A 19,135-nucleotide genomic window follows, 5' to 3' on the forward strand; every position below is an offset into this window, starting at 1 on the left:
AAGACCCTCTTTCCCCATCAAGAAAGGTGAATCCCATCAGAAGCCAGCAAGCCTGGGTCTTAAGAACAATGACTATTCTTAACAGTTTTAATTTTTAAACGTGCTTCTTAATTAAATTGCTTTATGGGAAATAGATTTCTCTGTTCTCAACCCATAACTCCATGACTGTTGCCTGAAGTAAATCTCAGGTCCTGAAATTGTAATTCTTGTCCATTCAAAAATCATGACAGTCGGGAGAGCAGTGTTAAAAGTATAATTAAAACTAGTAAGTAATTTTTTGTATTTTTTAATTTCAGTGCATTTAGAGATAATATGAAGTCTAGACATTTAAATGTTCATATAATAGAATGGATATTTTCATGTAAACACTAGATTCCTGGAACTGAACTTTATATCAAACGTGAAATACATGCATCTTTCAGCAAGCTTAGAGGACAAATGCTGTTGTTATATTTTATTTTCACTTGTTTATTTGGATATATTGTTTGAGGGCACCAGAGACATGAAGCATGAAGGAAACAATCAGTCAAGTGGTGGATTGTGGACCAATACAACTAACTTCACTTTTAATATGCAGGCACAAAATTACACCTATATAATCTGAAAGTTGATTTTCTTGTGAGAGAAAAAAGTTGTGAGAAAAAAGTTTAAGATATAGCAAAAATGTGTGGCATATAGGAATTTGGCTTGCAGGATCACTGTAACTATGGACAGAAGATGCAACAGCTAACAATGATTCAAACTTATCTCTCCCCACCTCTCTATTAAAAGCACTTTACACTAAATTTTCTAAGCAACTCTAACCTTCTGCAACAAAACTCACAGCCTGCAATTTTGCAAATCCTCACTTGCCCCATTTTTTTTCTTATATGAATGAAATTACATGGGCCATCAAGGATTTTCTGCCTGGCCTAAGGATTTCCAGCAGAGTAATTCAGCTACATTGCAGTTTGGTTCATGTACATACATTTTGAGGTAGGGAAAGCATCAATAATTAGATTAAGATATAAATAATAGTACTGGACAGATGTAAAGAAGCCCTATCCATTTCACTTCCTTGAATCAGGAGACCTGTAAACAGTACTGTAAGTATTTCTTGAAAAATAAATTCCTAAATTCAATATAAATATGTTACTATCCAAGTATGCATACAAGTAGAAAGGTAAGTTTCATATAGAATAATTATGATGAATTTTGTTTTCCTGTCCTATTTAAGGTTTAAAGAGAACTGGAAAAAAAATAATTCTATAAATTAATTTTCTGATTTAAAACACAGCTGTAATTTAAAATTAGTTACATCTAGTAATGGAAAAAAATGTTAAATTGAATTGTTTTTTCAGGTTATGTATAAAACGCTAAAGAACAAGTTTCATACCAAATTTCCATATAGGCTGGTTTCCAATCACAATTTAGAAACAGCTATCTCGATTATGATTCATTTTGGAGAAATGATTGAAACTCTGTTGTCTTATTGCTGCTTTTACCTGATTCACAATACTTGACAAGGAAAATCGAAGTATGTTCTCAGATCACAAAATATAGACTTTGATCTCTGTTCCAAACTGTAATTCATTTTACAAAACTCTTCTATTCTGATGGAGCATTTTAAGTGCAAGCCTCCTTAGCTTGGCAACTTTTTTGGGAGCAGATGGTGAACAGTCCAGGTGGTTATAAATGGGGTCTTTCAGTAGAGAAATTCACCATTTCAGTAAATGATAACTAAACAAATTATCTGCTGGCATTTCCAACTCTTTCAATAACATTCATATACATACATGATTGGGCAGAGAAGACTATAGAGACCTTAGTAACAATCTATAGTATCCTTACCATCACTTTAAAGAAATACATCATTTTTTGCTAATAAGATGAAATCCAGGTAAAATATATTTTGAAAATGGTAAATAGCAAAGATTTACTACTGACACCCTACTCATTACTCCTTGCATTCACATCCAGATATTCATTTCTTGAAATAGTTTTCATATCATCACTTTTTGAGTTAGCTTAAATCTCTATGGAGTCCAATGAAAGGGCAGGAATTCTTTTTAGCTTCAAATGATGTTCAGAATAGATGCATATGTGGTCCAAATATTCAAATTCACATGTGATGGTTATGTTCTTCAAGATTAGTTATATAAAATATTTCCAGTAAAGCTGAAAGGCTCAGATTTTACTTCAATTTTTAATTCAGCTAGTGTGAACTCATTACTGAACAAATACGTAGTTTTAAAAAAGCAAACAGTTTTCTACTTGCAGCTAGTTACAATCATGAATGCAAACCAACTGATTCACTTTCATCTCTTTTAAAGGAAGGCAGAAACTTGATGTTTAGGATTTATTTTAGTAACAAAGAGTTTTAAGGAGAAATATCAAGAGCAAGATACATATATATTCCTTCCCTGGATTGATTTTGCATTCTTTTAATCCAATAATTGCCTAATGTAAAAAGTATGAGTAGAATTGAGAGAAGAATGAAACTTCATTCCCATCCTTTATAGATCTGATAATTTTTAAGATACTAATTGCTGGCTTTGGCCGGGATACAGTTAATTTTCTTCATACTAGCAAGTATGGAGCTATGTTTTGGATTTCTGCTGGAAACAGTGGTAATAATACAGAGATGTTTTAGTCATTACTGAGCAGCACTTACACAGAGTCAAGGACTTTCCTACTTTTCACCCCACCCCACCAGCAAGTAGGGGTGCACAAGAAGCTGGGAGGCAACACAGCTGGGACTACTGACCCCAACAGACCAAAGGGATTATTCCACACCATATGACGTCGTGCTCAGCACATATTGCTGGGAGAAGATGAAGGAAGGGGGGAAACATTCGGAGTGATGACGTTTCTCTTCCCAAGTAACTGTTAGGCATGATGGAGCCCTGCTTTCCTGGAGATGGCTGAACCCCTGCCTGCCCATGGGGAGCATCGAATGAACTCCTTGTTTTGCTTTTCTTGCACATGTGGCTTTTGTTTTACCTATTAAACTGTCTTTATCTCAACCCACGAGTTTCCTCACTTTTACCCTTCTTATCCTCTCCCCCATCCCAGTGTGGGAGAGGGAGCTAGTGGCCGTGTGGTGCTTAGTTGCTGGCTGGGGTTAAACCATGACAGTCCTTTTGGTGCCCAACATGGGGCTCAAAGGGTTTGAGATAGCAACAGATTTGACTGGAACACGCTGGATCAAATTTATAGCTGTTATGGCGGTTTAGTTATTAGTTGGCAGGCTCCTGTGCTTGCCATGGGGCTTGCTTGCCTTTCTCTATATTAGTCTAGCGCTAGTTAGTGGCTGCTCTTCACTTTCACTGCTTGCTGTACTGCCGTACTGCTGATCATCTTACTCTGCTGTGCCTGAGTACGTTCCGATAACAGCAATGGCCGTGTACCTGGGTTCCAGGTGGCCAGGGCATCGCTGCTGTTCTGTGCTGCTGGACTGGACAGGCTGGAACTCCAGAGTGAACTTGAGTTGAAGGCACTGTGACCTGTGGGTGAGTCCACACAGGGGCAGAACAACCTGAAATGTCTGTGGCCGTGGATAAACTCATACCAGAGCCGGTATATCTCGAAGCATCTGTGTCCATGGTTATATTTGTGCCACAGCAGGTATAATTCTGAAGGGATTGTAGCCCAAGGGTAAATCCACAGTGGAGAAGATATACCTCAAAGCATCTGTGGCTGTGGATAAGTCCATGTTGCAGCAGGTACACCTTGAACTAGATGGTACACTTTGGACTAGATAATCCCTGAGGTCCCTTCCAACCTGGGATTCTGTGAAGCATCAGTGGCTGTGCATGAGGTCATGCTGGAGCACCTCAAAAAGCGTGTGGCCGTGGATAATCCCACAACAGAGCAGGTACTCTCCTTGAGGGACTGCAGCCATGGGTAAGGCCATGTTGGAGTAGGTTTACTTGGCGAACATGGATCCAAACTGCTTCTGGATGGTGAGAACTATGACCTCCCGGTGGCCAGGGATGTCTAAATTTAAAAGGACTGTTGTGATTTAACCTGGCAGGCTGCTGAACACCACGCAGTGGCTCGCTCAGTCTTCCGCCCCAGTGGGATGGGGGAGAGAATCAGAAGGGCAAAAGTAAGAAAAATTTTGGGTTAATAATAGTTTAATAATTAAAATATAACAATAATAATGAGAATAGTAATAGTAGTAGTAGTAATAATAATGATGATGATGATGATGATGTAATGAAAAGAGAACAGGAGAGAGGGAAAGAAGCAAAACCCAGGGGAAAAAACAAGTGATGCAACTTCTCACCACCTGGCAACTGATACCCAGCCAGTTCCCAAGCAGCCATCACTGCTCCCCCAGCCAACTCCCCACAGGTAATACACTGAGCATGATGTTGTATGATACGGAATATCCCTTTGGCCAGTTTGCATCTGCTGTCTTGGCTGTGCCCCCTCCACTCACAGCTCCTTGTGCACCCGGCAGAGCATGGGAGACTGAAAAAGTCCTTGACTAGTGTAAGTACTATTTAACAAAATCTAAAACGTCAGTGTGTTCTCAACATTATTCCCTTACTAAATCAAAAACACAGCACTATACCAGCTACTAGAAAGAAAACTGACTGTACCCCAGCTGAAATGAGGATGCTTCTGAAGGGACTGTAGTTGCGGGCAAAGCCCCCCTGGAGCACATATATCTCTGAAGGCATTGTGGTCCATGCAGAAGGTCATGCTGGCACAGGTGAACCTCAAAGCAACTGTGGCTGTGGATAAGTCCATGTTGCAGCATGTACAGCTTGAAGCATCAGTGGCTATGCATGAGGTCATGTTGGAGCACCTCAAAGCATGTGGCCGTGGATAAGCCCGCTACAGAACAGATACTCCCCTAAGGGTCTGCAGTCTGTGGTTAAGTCCAAGCCAGATCAGGGGCAAGGGGAGGTGTTCATTGCAATTTTCAACCCTATAGTCTTGTCAAAAGGCACCAGGGGTGGTGACTGTAATGGTTCTACCTTTAAATTGTTATAAACCATTATTTGAGTTGCATGTTATAGGAATTACTAAAGCAGGAACCACCTGAACCAGTGGAGGACAAGCCTTACAAGAAGCAGTGCAAGTGCAGCAGTGACCAGACCTGAGCTGGCTTTGGTGCCCAGTAACTCTATGCAACACACCACCTCTCCTGTTCTGAGTGACCACCAGAACAGACAGAGCCCAAAGTCATGGACTAAATTAACTCAGTGGGCATTTTGTGGACATTTTAGAGACATTTTACAGAGGTGGTTCATAAACTATGGGAATGATATCTGTGTATTATGTCAAAGGATGGGAAGTGAGGGGGTGGTCAGTGAGGATGTATTGGATAGTGTGGGACCCAAGTATGACATAAATACTATGGAACAAGGGGTGGAGAATGTGCTGGTTTCAGCTGGGATAGAGTTGATTTTCTTCATAGTATTTAGTATGGGGCTGTGTTTTGGATTTCTGCTGGAAACAGTGGTAATAATACAGAGATGTTTTAGTCATTACTGAGCAGCACTTACACAGTGTCAAGGACTTTTTTCACCTCCCCATGCTCTGCTGGGTGCACAAGAAACTGGGAGGCAACACAGCTGGGACTACTGACCCCAAATGACCAAAGGAGTATCCTACACCTTATTATGTCATGCTCAGCATATAAAGCTGGGAGAAGATGAAGGAAGGGGGGAAACATTTGGAGTGATGGTGTTTGTCTTCCCAAGTAACTGTTAGGCATGATGGAGCCCTGCTTTCCTGGAGATGGCTGAACCCCTGCCTGCCCATGGGAGGTAGCGAATGAATACCTTGTTTTGCTTTGCTTGCACATGTGGCTTTTGTTTTACCTATTAAACTGTCTTTATCTCAGCTCATGAGTTTTCTCTATTTTACTCCTCTGATTCTCTCCTGCAACCCAACAAGGCAGAGGGAGTGAGGGCTTCTGTGGTACTGGGGAATAATCGCTGGAGGTGACTTAGAAATTAAACGTGTGTTTTTAGAAAAGGTACAGCACTGAAGAAGCTGTCAGGGCAAAGTGCAGCTGATATGTGAGGAATCCGTTCCACAGAAGTTCCCTAGTAACCTTACATATCAGCAATGCCAGGAGAACTTGGTGTACTGACTCTAAGAGGAGTGGTGGAGCGGTGTGGAAGCATCACAGCCAGGCTCTGTGGTAAATGGGAACTCGAGGTACCATGGAGCTGGTACGCTGCATATTTGCTACCCTGAGCCAACAGTCCATCATACTTCTGACAAAATGCTGTCCTTTTGGTGAACTTTGCATGTTATAATATCATTATAATACCAAAACACACCTCCAACCCAAAAGTTACCAGCCTCTAAGGTGCAACCACCCCTCACTGGGCATGCGCTTTGAATTTCTTCTAGTCTACGCTTTTAAAAGTAAAGCGAGGAAATTTTACACCAATCATAATAAAGGTATGTATGACTAGAGTCACTCAAGCTCCACCTGCTAGATAAAAAGTAGTATAAAATATGTGAAGAGAAAGAGGGTGTTAGGTAAGATACTATCGTGTACCCCTCTAACTTCTGGGACCAGTCCACTGTCTGAGTCTCTCTTCCCCCCCGCAGTGGGATGCCTTTGGGTAAGATCAAAACATCTGGTTATACCAAATATTGCCCAGGAAAACTTAGAAACCTCTCTATAGCTTCACTTTAAATCTTCAATGCTTCGTATTTGCTTAATGCATTTCTAGCCTAGCAGTGTTATTCATCTTCTTAGTATTTGTGTGTGTTGTAACCAGCAATCTTATCACCGGTAATCCAAAGAACCTGTGTATCTGTTGCTTTAATAAATTGTACTATTCATTAACCTAGACATGATCATTCTCATTAAATGCCATCGGCCGGGGCATCTGCCAAATTAGTTACTAACAACAAATACTCTGATGAGTGGTTACTTCTACAATCCTTAGAAAATAAACCGTTGACCAAGTCTGAGACTAAAGACTGGACTTAGCTGCACCTAGACTCCTATCGGAGAAGGAGTTTAGAAAGCAAGGGAGTCCTGTCTGAACCTTGTGACTCAACATTAGGGTTGCTCCCTGGCCACTCCTCAGACTCCTACCATTAATGCAACAGGTACTTAGCCACCAGCTGACATACCGCTAGAATGACAAGTGGAAACCTAGAGATTTTCCAAAGCCTGATTTATTGGTCATTGCTGGCATAAAAGATTTGAGTTCCTCATCATTTGATATTATATTTTCTTCCATGTTGTAAAAAGATCTTTATTTGTATTTCACTGAATACTTATACATTTGAAAACTGATAAATGCTTACAGATGTTTCAATTGTTTATTTAAATGCTAGTAATACATCCAAAGGTAAGACTTACAGCTTTTTCACATCCAGTTCAGAATGTGTCAAGTGTAATAGGCTTAGGCACAACATAGCTTTAATTCTTTTAAATTCCTGCTTGACCATCAATTTTAAGTCTCCCCAGTCACCTGTAAATTACATTAAATTGGATTTTTTGTCACTGTTTCGGTACTCTTCTGCTCATCACCATCAACCAGATCCTTCTTTGAGTTTAGAGGCTCCATAAGAAAAGAATTACAGACTGTGATTATTTAAGCACTTTATTATTCCTGATTCATTATTTATGGCATCAAAGCTAACATGGCTATTACCTTAGGTACAATGAAGGGTGGCAATGTTTGTAGGATTGGGCGAACTGAAACTAACAAGTACCACTATTAAATTTGTAGTTATCCTTGTTCTTTTCATGGTTTCTGTCTGTCCCAAATTATCATTTGTTTTCTAAGTTAAAATTTTGGATTTTAGGTAAAGACTGCCTTAGTGGAAAAAAGATTTTTTTCTCACTCCTTTCCAAGGAGAAAAGAAACTTCAAAGGACTCTGAAGATTACTTTTACACCACATACTTTGTGGATATCCTGATTTGGAGGGCCAAGGAGTGCACTGAGCAAGCTGACAATGTTCCCAGTGAATAAACAAAGTTTCCTAAAGAAAACCTAATTTGAAAAGTGATATTATTTCCTGTTTTTTGACCAGTTATACAGGCAGAAACTTTTGCCAGAGTGAACATTTTGTATGTTAGCATACCAAATAATTTGATTAGATCAATACATATTTTGGTTTTGTTAGGAATTTGTTAGGCTGTATTTTCTACTGACTACGACTAGACAAAAATGTAATAGTATACCCTCTGTGTGCCTTGTCTTGCAGTTTGGCTGCAGGAGAATGTAAGATGAATAAATTGGATTGGGAAGGAATCCTCAAATTTAATGTACTCTTAGACCACACTAGTTCAATTCAGAAATTAAAGATTATTTTATTCATCAATACAACAGTCTGCATAAGGAGGTAATTCACTTTAAACTGAGTATTTATTTTCCTTATATCTCTATTTATAGAATCAGCTGTGTTTTTTCTCACACAGTATATTATATTGAAAGGTAGAATCTTTGTATTCCAAAATCTATATTTTATTTTGAATGCAGCATGTTTCCATCCATTGGCAACAATACTTTTGCCATTAAGTATCTAAAATTTTTCTTCTAATATCAGTAAAAGCAGCATGAACTCTTGCATCAATTAAAGATGACTAGTCACTGTTTAATTCTGATGTGACACTTTTTCCTGATAAAAGCAAACACAAAATTATGAAGCTTAAGAATTTAATTTCAATAACACCATTTTAAAATAAATTCCATCCTTTGCTTCTGATTTTTTTAAAAATACAATTTATCTCCACAGTCACAACTTGTGAGCACAATCCATCAATAAAGTAATATTACAGTTGTTCAGCTGTTAAATTACGATCCATTTTGAATAGTTTAAAAGCCTCTGGGATTCTTTATATATAGTTTCCTCTAGTGTTTATTTTTTAATTTGTAACATGTACCATAGAAATGAGTTATAGTGATGAATTTCTGTTTTGTGATTATTAGTTTTTTAGATTAAGCATTTTATCTTGCTGGCTGCAACCAAATAAATATAATTTACACACAGAGCAGTCTATTATAGTCATTCATTGCATGGGGTTCCGATTTTTTCAATCCAAGTGGAATCCCAGTGGCTAGGTAACCAGCGTTCCTATGGAGAAAGCCCCAGTGATGTCTGATGCATCCACCCAGACAGAACTGATAAGGAAGGAGGCTTCAGTACAGGTGGTAGGTTGCAGCAAGTACCAAGACCCTTCTCCTTGTGAAATGTAAGTACCTGCACAAAGTGTGCATGGGTTGATGATGGGTTGTGTCAGGTGGCTGAGTTTCAGGAGACAGTTAAAAGGCTGTGCAGTATTAGTGGAGCTGAGGTGGAGATAGATAGGTGGTTTCAGAACCACGTTCCTGTAGTGGACACCACTGAGAACCTGGACCCTGGTGACCAACAAAAGCAGGGCACCGCTTCAGTCCCCACCCTCCAGCATCACTACCAACAACAGATATGAAGCTTTACAGCTGTAGACACTCACATGCAAGGTCTGCAAGGTGCAACTGTACCAGCAGCACAGAGTAGATACTGTAAAAAGAAGAAACGAGTGCTCATAGTGGGTGACTCTCTGTTAAAAGGCACTGAGGCACCCATCTGCCGGCTTGACAGGGAGTCACAAGAGATTTGCTCCCTTCTGGGAGCTAAGATCTGAGACATCCCTGAGAGCATGCCACAACTTGTCAAGAGCACAGATTACTATCTGCTCTTACTCTTCCATGTGGGCACAAGTGATGCTGCAAACCAGAGCCTGGGCAGAATCAAGGAAGACTACAAAGTCGTGGGAGAGCAAGTGAAAAATATTGGTGCCCAATTCATCTTCTCCTCCATCTCACCCGTTGGAGAAAATTGGGTAACCAGTAATAGACAAATAATGGAAATCAACTCTTACCTACTTGGCCGGTGCCGACGTGAGGGTTTTGGCCTTTATGACAATGGGATGTTCCCCAGCAACAATAGCCTGTTAGGGAGGGATGGAATCCACCTGTCTAGAAGGGACAAGGGAATCTTTAGCAGCAGGCTGGCCAACTTGGAGAGGCAGGTTTTAAACTGAGGGACTCGGGGTGTGGGGGCCAAAGTGGCAATGCTAATGCCATCAGATCCAATGGGGGAATATGCCAGGCCAACCAGAGCAGCAACAAATATGCTTTGAGATGACAGTCAGAAGACCAACCACCTCAAATGTGTGCATGGCTATAATGGATGTTTGTGCACCCCTCCAGGGAAACCTGTGTGCTCAGTTACCTCTCTGAAAAGCCTGTACACCAACACGTGCAGCATGGGGAATAAACAGGAGGAACTAGATATCTGTGTGCAGTTGCAGGGCCATGATATGATTGCAGTTACAGAGACATGGTGGGATACCTCACATGACTGGAATGCTGTCATGGATGGCTACATACTTTTTAGGAAAGCAATGTGAGGTGGGGGAGTTGCTCTTTATGTGAGGGAGCAACTGGAATGTATCGAGCTCTGCCTAGGGATGAAAGAAGAATGAGAGTTTATGGGTAAAAATCAAGCGTCAGGCCAATATGGGTGACACTGTTATGGGCGTTTACTACAGGCCACCCAATCAGTAAGAGGAAGTTGATGAAAACTTCTACAGACAACTGGAAGTAGCCTCACAATTGTGGAAACAGCCCCACAATCTCAGGCTCTGTTTCTCATGGGGGACTTCAAACACCCTGATATTCTCTGGAAAAGCAACACAGCAAGCCTCACAAAATCCAGGAGGTTCCTGTAGAGCAGAGAGGACAACTTTTTGACACAGGTGGAGGAGGAACCAAGAAGGCAAGATGTGCTGCTCAAACATATACTAACAAATAAGGAAGGTCTGTTTGAGGATGTGAGGGCTGGGGTAAGCCTTGGATGCAGCAACTATGACATGGTGGAGTTCAGGATCCTGTGTGGTAGAAGCAGAGCAACAAGTTGGATTACAACCCTAGACTTCAGGAGAGCCAACTTTGGCCTCTTCAAAGACTTGCTTGCAGGAATCCCATGGGTTAGGACTGTAGAAGGCAAGGGGTCCAAGAGAGCTGGTCAATATTCAAGTACTACTTCCTCCGAGCTCAAGATCTGTGCATCCCTGTGTAAAATGTGTTCATCTGATTCGTGTCAATATGGAACAATGCTAGAGTCACACGGTGAAGTGTGACCCTCTAGCATTTGACCGTTCTGTTTGTGCTTGTGTAACCGAGGGCCGTTCAATTGTCTTAATGGTTGGAATGTTGATTGGCGATTTAAGTTAATTGTTAAGAAAGAATTTTAGTTAGGAGTAGAAAGTAACACCTGCTTAGGCCAGTCAAGAGGGCGTTAGCAATGAATGCTGCATTGACAAGAAGCCTCCTAAAAAGATACAATTCAGTAGAACTTCAAGGACTAACAGTGGAAACACCCTGCTACAAAGGAGAGTGACGGCTGACCAACGGCAAGTGGGATGCTTATCACTGACCAATGAGTGTAAACTTAGGCGTGTTTTTACTAATTGTTATATAACCCCTGTAATTTTGTATGACGGTATGCACGTTAGGCGGAAGGATCCCCCGTGCATCCAGCGCTGCTTGCTTGTCTCTATTCAATAAATTGTAAACTTTGATTGAAATTCCGTTGAAGGCTAAATTAATTATAACACCTGTGAGGAAGAAATCAAGCAAAAGGGCCAGGAGACCTGCACGGAGGAGCAAAGAGATTCTGGATAAACTCAAATGGAAGAAGGGATAAACTCAAATGGAAGAAGGGAGATTTACAGTATGTGGAAAAAGGGACCGGCCACTTGGAATAATATAGGAATGTTGTCAGGTTATGCAGAGATACAACAAGGAAGGCCAAGGCCCACTTGGAACTAAAACTGGCAAGGGGTGTCAAGGATAACTAGAAGGACTTCTTCAAATACAGCAGTAGTAAAAGAAAGAATGGGGAAACTGTGGGCCTGCTGCTGAGCGAGGTGGGTGCCTTGGTGATACAGGATGCAGAGAAGGCGGAGTTACTGAATGCCTCCTTTGCTTCAGTCTTTACTGCTAAGGTTGGCCCTCAGGTACCTCAGTTCCCAGAGGTGAGAGACAAAATCTGGAGAAAGGAAGACTTCCCCTTGGTTGAGGAGGATTGAGTTAGAGATCATTTAGGCAAACAGGATCCTCACAAATCCATGAGCCCCGTGAGTGATGAGGGAGCTGGCGGATGCTGTTGCTAAGCCATTCTCCATCATCTTTAAAGATCATGGAGGACAGGAGAGGTGCCCAAAGACTGGACGAAAGCAAATGCCACTCCAGTCTTCAAAAAGGGCAAGAAGCAGGACTCAGAAAACTATAGGCCTGTCAGCCCCACCTCCATCCCCAGAAAGGTGATGGAGCAGTTCATCCTGGAGGTCATCTCCAGGCATGTAGAGGACAAGAAGGTTATCAGAAGTAGTCAACATGGATTCACCAAGGGAAGATCATGCTTGACCAACCTGATAGCCTTCTATGATGGCATGACTGGCTGGGTCGATGAAGGGAGAGCATTGGGTGTTGTCTATCTTGACTTCAGTAAGGCATTGGACACTGTCTCCCATAACATCATCACAGGTAAGCTTAGAAAGTGTGGGTTAGGTGAGAGGACAGTGAGGTGGATAGACAACTGGCTGAATGGAAAAGGTCAGAGGGTTGTGATCAGCGGGCAGAGTCTGGATGGAGGCCCATAACTAGTGGTGTTCCCAAGGGTCTGTACTGGGTCCATCAGTGACCTGGATGATGGGATAAAGTGTAACCTCAGCAAGTCTGCTGATGACACCAAGCTGGGAGGAGTGGCTGATACACCAGAAGCCTGTGCTGCCACTCAGCAAGACCTGGACCGGCTGGAGAGCTGGGCCGAGGGGAACCAAAAGAAATCCAACACAAACAAGTGTAAGGTCCTGCACCTGGGGAGGAACAATCCCATGAACCAGTGCAGGCTGGGGGTTTAACTACTGGAAAGCAGCTCTGTTGAGAAGGACCTGGGAGTGCTGGTGGACAACAAGCTGACCATGAGCCAGCACCATGCCCTTGTGGCCAAGAAGGCCAATGGTATCCTGGGCTGCATTTCAAGGAGTGTGGCCAGCAGGTCGAGGGAGGTTATCCTCCCCCTCTACTCTGCCCTAGTGCATCTACATATGGAGTACTGTGTCCAGTTTTGGGCCCCCCATTCAAGAGTACAGAGAACTACTGGAAAGAGTCCAGTGGAGAGCTACAATAATGATCAGGAGTCTGGAGCATCTGTGTTTTGAGGAAAGGATGAGACACTTGTGTTTGTTCAGCTTGGAGCACAGACTAAGGGGTGATCTTATCAATGCTTATATGTATCTGAAGGTTGGGTGTCAAGAGGATGGGGCCAGGCTCTTTTCAGTGGTGCCCAATGACAGGACAAGGGGCAATGGGCACAAGTTGGAACACAGGGAGTTCCAGCTAAACATGAGAAAAAATTTTTTCCTGTGAGGGTGCCAGAGCAGTGGCACAGGCTGCCCAGGGAGGGTGTGGAGTCTCCTTCCCTGGAGACATTCGAAACCTGCCTGGACGCATTCCTGTGCCCCCTGCTCTGGGTGTGCCTGCTCAAGCAGGGGGTTGGACAAGATGATCTCCAGAGGTCCCTCCCAGCCCCTACCATTCTGTGATTCTGTGATTCTGTGATAACAATATGTTGTAGTGATGAAAAGCTGCAGAACATTTATTAGCACATATATCACATTACCATGTAGGGAAAGATCAGTGCTGGACCTTACAGGAAGAATTGTTATGATGTTATGGTGTTTATTTTGCTCCATGTTTTTCAGAATAACTAACATTTAGATTATTACTATTCAATTATTGCAATTATATGCAATTATTATAGCTTAATGTTTCAGTACCCAGTTTATGCATTACAAATTTTTTGTATAATCCAATGGGAGTGATAGGTCACAACCAAAGCAATATTGATGTTCTTTCTATAACAAACAGATTCTACAGCCTTTGACTGTCCTTTTCTACCTTTACCTTTATTACCACCACTTCCTGTATTAATCTCACATGATCTGGGCAAAAGCTAGGCACTGTAGTGCACTGTACTGCACTACAAACAGAACCACCTCCTCTAATCCCTCCCCCCCCCACCCAGGAAACAATCAAGTTCACTTTGTTCTGAAAGTGCGTTCCCAAATGTGGCAATATCAGGGACCAAATGACCATTTTCTAGTCAGCATTTTGGTGTTTATGACTTAAATTGTTCTTATAGCTAAATGTGTGTTAGTGACTAGACCAAGATAGGCAAGATTACACTGATCTGTACAATTGGTGCCCAAGACTATCATGGTTTGGAGCAATTATTGAACCATGCTGCATACTACATGAGTACACTCTTGAGCAATGCCTGTCAGAAGCTCCTCAAGGTGCCTGAACCACACAGTGCCTGCACCATCCCATACTGCCCTACATAAGATCCCCAACCACTGACAACAAGCAACCCCATGGCAGCATGCTGCAAAAAAACCTACAACTTGTAGAACTGAAGAAGGCTAAGGAGAAAAGGAGTCCATAAACAAAGAGTTTGAGACTGGAAAAGCAAATCCCTTAAGCTTTTGAAGGGCAGCAGCATGCTGATGTCTGTGAAGCCAGCCACACACTGCTTATGCATTTTGTATCTCAAAACATCTATACATTCTTTTAGGTATATGCTTTTAGTAGGTAGGCAGACCTGTTCTAAAATGTTAAGAAATGAGACATTCTTGTTTACTGACTCTATTCAAAATCCTTTGAAGTCTTAAAGATTAAATTGACTTAGGAGATCTCAGGCTATGGTCTTGACCCTCAGGAAAAGCAAGAAGAAACACAGGATGCATTCTGACCTAGTCCATCAAAACAGTTGAAAAACAAGAGCGCTGCTGTAGCTGCCATATGTGACTAAAAAACATTATAAACAAAAGCTGAGCCCTACAACTCCAGGTCTTCAGGCTCAATTTTGGACTATCAGCCCATACGGTCATTAAAAATTGTCTACTTGCCACAGCCTTTCTAACATCTTTAAACTACACTCCTAAAGACAAAATACAAAACACAAAAAAGAAATGAAAAATCATCTGTGTGTTCCCATCTGCCACTGACTGATACTCTTATAAAGGACGGTGAACTTCCTATGAACTTCTAGTATAGCGAGCCTATGGAAAGACATACGCATAAAGTTGCCATTCCTTATTGACATGCTCACATACTATACATAACTACAGTAGAATGATGTGCTCTCTCACACATAATTTTAAGGGAAATTCAGCTTGCTTCTGTGGTCTGAAGTCAAGTATATGGTGCTGTGCTGGAAGCTGTGTTTGTATACAAACATGCTGAAACTTTCAGTCAAGTTTACAAATTGAAGGAAAGTATGTTAGTGTGAAGCTTTTGTCTGGGCCTGATCGCAGAAATGGAGATCATCTTAGTACCTGCTTCTGTTTGGGTCATTAGTGCTGCTTTCCACGCCTGTCCTTCAGCATTCTCTATCTGAAACCCACTGCCTCTTCTCACTCTCTTAACAGTGAATGACCCAGAAATAACTTAACCAGAGATCTGCTCCTATTGTTCAGCTGATGAAGGTCAAGGTTCTTGGGGTCCCATAGACTTCAGTACAGGCTGGCTAATTCCATGCCTAGCGAATGAGAGAAGTCCCAGTTGTGGTGTGATTGTTGGGTAGGCAGTGACCTGCTTGTGGCTAGTAGACACTATTCACTGAATGAGTCCTGTCTGTTTAGTGAATCATGAAAAAGTCTGTAGGGTAATTTGAATGGTTTCAGGTCCAATGGATGTTGATAATACAGCAGCATGTGTCAGTGGTGAACAGGAAGAGAAGTCACTATGCTAAAATTACTGCTTGGCATAGTTCACCACTGAACTGGTCACATGTCTTAGAGTCATTCACAGGATGTGCCAGGTATTTAATCTCTTTCCAGAAGTGTCCTTGACATAAGAATCCAAAATACTTTCTGTTTCTCAGTAGCTCACTTAATAAAGTCCATCTGATTTCCTCGGTGTGGTTGAAAATAACCACAAGTGTAATGCCCTTCCTGCCCTTCCTGCTGAGGACTCTCTGAAACACCTCACAGTATCATTCTTGTTTCTTCATTTAAGTACTTCTCTGGTCTTTTTCTATACCTCTTTTGGAATATCCAGTCAGTGAACTAGTTGTTAAGATGGCTGCTGATAACAGTCTTGTCATGATGCTAAAAATGTAAATACTCTAGTGGAAAGTGTACAAGATTTCTCCATGGGTGACATATGAAACATTGCTAAAATGTGTTGTTCAGATGTGACCATAACCCAGGTGGAGTACAGGAATGCCTGAAGACATCTGTAAGGGCCCAGAGGTGTCTGAGATTTCTCCCCTTCAAGTGTTACTTGACATATTCTCAAGGCACCATAGGAGGAAGATTAAGGAAAATCAATGTGGACAGCCAGGAAACATGACCTCAAGAACAGTACTTGGAACTTTGTCAATGTAGGCAGTGTTCTGAGTGTGAGCAAGGCTTGAGTTCTGTCATCATTAATTTTACACTTTAGAAAAGAGGTGGCTATTCTCAGTTAGCATGTGATTTCTGTCCTGCTACTTTAATCAAGTACCTCTATATTTCTGCAATGACAAGAATATGGAAGAAAGTTAATATACCTAGAATTGACTATTCTTCTTTCACATTGACAATAATGAAATGAAATTGTTCATGCAGCTTTTCAGATGCTGGGTGTTATAAAGTGTTTTACAATGTAATGAATTAAATGTTCATAGTACTGTGCCCTGTAGGCAAGCAGAGCTGCTATTATGCTACAACAATTGTTCACACACAGACGTAGAATCGCAACCTGATTTTATACTAAGAGCATGAATGGAGTGGACACTGAGGTTATTCTCTACTCATTTTATATAGCTCCAAAAATTTCCATCTGAATAGACAAAAGTGTACAAGGCAGAAGGAACAACTATAGAAGAAGAAACTATCAATGGCTACATTTTGCTGATTTAAACAACCAGAACTAGCTAATCAAAAGCCTTTCCTGGCATAGTGATTTGCCAATATGCAAAAAGGGTGTAGTCACAGAGAAAAAATATTCAACAGTATCCACATTTTGTTTGCAAACCACCATATCCAACTTTATCAGCAATTTTAAAAAAAAAAAAAACCCACACCAAACTATTTTGAGTGAAGCCTATGAATTGTGTTAAGTGCTAATGAAGATCTGAATAAATAATTTATTCATTACTCTTTTTGGCCAGACTTCTCAGACTAATTCCATCTGATTCCTTCCTGACTATGTCCCAGTTTGATTATTTTTCCTTTGTACTTAGAATCTTTCTCCTGCTATATTATCTCTTAGAAAAGAGATTTGCATAAACTAAACAAATTATTTTTTATTAAACACAAAATGTAAATCCTGATTTAAAGGGAAGACACTGCAGACAGGGGAAGCAGTCGTCTTTTGAAGGTCTTCTCATCTAGTTTACCATAGAAAGACTTTTGTAATTATGTTCATCTGCCTGATTCATTCTTCTTCCTAATGTAATAATTTTGAACCATTTAACCAGTCACAGGCTAGCTTTACAGTCTTGGCAATATCAGTTTTTGCAGAAATCAGTGACTACAGAGACACGTGGAAAGGGGATGAAGAAAAACCATATCTGCTTTTCCTGTCTCTTTTTCCCATTGTCCCTCCCGGAAGGAGGGAACAGCCCGTCAAGCGAGTCACCTCACCTGGTAAGCTCACTTACCAGCTGTGTCAGGAAATTACCTTCCACACACTCCAGGAATCTCACAGACTCTTTATTCTCTGCTGTGTTGCATTTCCAGCAGACATCTGGCAAACTGAAGTCCCCCACTAGAACAAGGGCAACCAATTTTGATACTTCTGCCAGCTTCTTGTAGAACACTTCATCTACCTCTTCGTGCTTTGACACGGTCCCACACAGCACCCTTCTCTCTAAAGTGGAGAGATATGGATTTGATGAGTGGACTGTTTGGTTGATAAGGAATTGGTTGGATGGTTGCTTCCAGAGGGTAGTTGTCAATGGCTCAACAACCAGATGCAGACTGCTGATGAGTGGTGTCCACCAGGGGTCTGTACTTTTTAATAGCTTTATCAATGACATAAACATTGGGATCAAGTGCACCCTCAGCAAGTTTGCAGATGACACCAAGCTGAGCAGTGCAATTGACATTGCAGAAGGACAGGATGTTATTCAGAGAGACCTAGACAAGCTGGAGAGGTGGGCCTGTGAGAACCTCATGAGTTTCAACAAGGCCAAGTGCAAGGGCCTACACTTGGGTCAGGGTAACCCCTAATATCAATACAGGCTGGGGGATGAAGAGATTGAGAGCAGCCCTACGAAGAAGGACTTGGGGATTCTGGTGGATGAGAAGCTGGACATGAGCCAACAATGTGTGCTTACAGACCTGAAAGCCAATGTTATCCTGGGCTGCACCAAAAACAGTGTAGCCAACAGGTTGAGGGAGGTGATTCTGCCCCTCTATTCTGCTCTTGTGAGACCCCACCTGGAGTCCTGCATCCAGCTGTGGAGCCCTCAGCACAGGAAGGACATGGACCTGTTGGAGCGGGTCCAGAGGAGGACCACAAAAATGATCTGAGAGATGGAGCCCCTCTGCTGTGAGGACAGGCTAAAAGAGCTGGCGCTGTTGATCCTGGAGAAGAGAAGGCTGTGGGGAAACCTTATTGTGGCCTTTCACTACTTAAAAGGGGACTACAGAAAAGATGGGGACAACCTCTTTAGGAAGGCTTGTTGTGACAGGACAAGGGGTGATGGTTTTAAACTAAAGGAGGGTAGACTTAGACTGGATATAAGGAAAAATTTTTTTATAAAACACAGAGCGCGGGAAGCTGGAAAGGTAGCCGACCCCCACAGTGAGGAGAATTAACCCCTTCTCAGCCAAAACCAGCACATTCTCCACCCCTTATTCCATACCATTTACACCATGCCCAGGTCCCATACAATGCAATACAACTGTACCAACCACCACCCCTCCCCTTCCCATCCTTTAACATAATACACAGACATCATTCCCTTAGTTCATGGACCTTCCCTGTAAAATGTCCATTAAAATGTCCATTGAGTTCACCCAGTCCATGACTCTGGGCTCCATCGGTTGTATCAGTCTTTCCAGGTGGGAGAGATGGTGTGTGGCGGTGGGTTGCTGCATACCGAGTCAGTCAT

Source organism: Phalacrocorax aristotelis, chromosome 3 (assembly GCF_949628215.1).
Source record: "Phalacrocorax aristotelis chromosome 3, bGulAri2.1, whole genome shotgun sequence".
In the NCBI taxonomy this organism is placed as follows: Eukaryota; Metazoa; Chordata; class Aves; order Suliformes; family Phalacrocoracidae; genus Phalacrocorax; species Phalacrocorax aristotelis.